Source organism: Vombatus ursinus, unplaced genomic scaffold, assembly GCF_900497805.2.
Source record: "Vombatus ursinus unplaced genomic scaffold, bare-nosed wombat genome assembly UNPS02013327.1, whole genome shotgun sequence".
NCBI lineage: Eukaryota > Metazoa > Chordata > Mammalia > Diprotodontia > Vombatidae > Vombatus > Vombatus ursinus.
In genome coordinates this window covers 690-1,555 of record NW_020953105.1, presented here as the reverse complement: position 1 = coordinate 1,555, position 866 = coordinate 690, and the positions used below count along the sequence as shown (strand labels likewise).

At 37.3% G+C, this 866-nt stretch overlaps 1 pseudogene; it reads left to right on the top strand.

The window, feature by feature from the left end:
- Positions 1-9: 9 nt before the first annotated feature.
- On the top strand, positions 10-563 carry LOC114040518 (annotated as a pseudogene).
- Positions 564-866: the final 303 nt, after the last annotated feature.

The window sequence follows — 866 nt, the reverse complement described above, 5'->3', positions numbered from 1 at the left end:
TCTGAGGACTTAAATGGAGTTCTGAAGTCATGGAGATAATCCTGTGACAGTGGATTAAGAGTCTATTTGAAAGATCACAATTCCAATGCCTTCAGTAATGTCTCTGCTAAAATTAGAGATGAGCAGAAGACTATTATTGCCTGTATTGAAAGTCATCAATTTCAGCCTAAAAAATTTCTGCAATGGTCATTGGAGATCAGAGTGGAAGTTTCCTGTCACACCACTTATAGCTCAGGTGGTTACAGTACTAAATTCAGTACAGTGCTAAAGTTATAGTACTAAACTCAGGTCCATTACTATGAATAAGGCAATTGTCAATTGGTTAGTCACAGAAATATACAGGATTCAACAAATGTTACTAATGATGTACAAGCTGCCAAGGAATGTATAAAAATCATAGAACATGCCAAAAATAAGTATCAGATTACTATTAGTGAGAACTATCAGACAATGCCAGACATCACATTCAAGGCCTTGTGCCAGTAGATTCCAGTCACCTACAGCAAAATCTCCTGGACAAGATGCTCAGCTACATGATTGGCAAAGAATTGCAAAATGCTTAAGGCTGGATGTGAAATTCTCCACTTGTAACATGAAAAAGAAGGAGGAGGAGGAGGAGGAGGAGAGGAAGAAGACCAAGAACAAGAACAAGAAGAACAAGAAGAGGAAGAGGAAGAAGGAGAAAGAGAAGAAGAAGGAGAAAAGAAAGGAAAAAAGATTCAAAGTATAATTGGTTTATAAACAAGTGTGGTATTTTGTTAGTGTTTTCAAAGTTAACAGGTTATCTATATTCTTGGAATACCACTGAACCGATAGCATTGTCTTGATGGTTGTGTGTTTATGTGCGTGTGTGTGTGTGTGTGTGT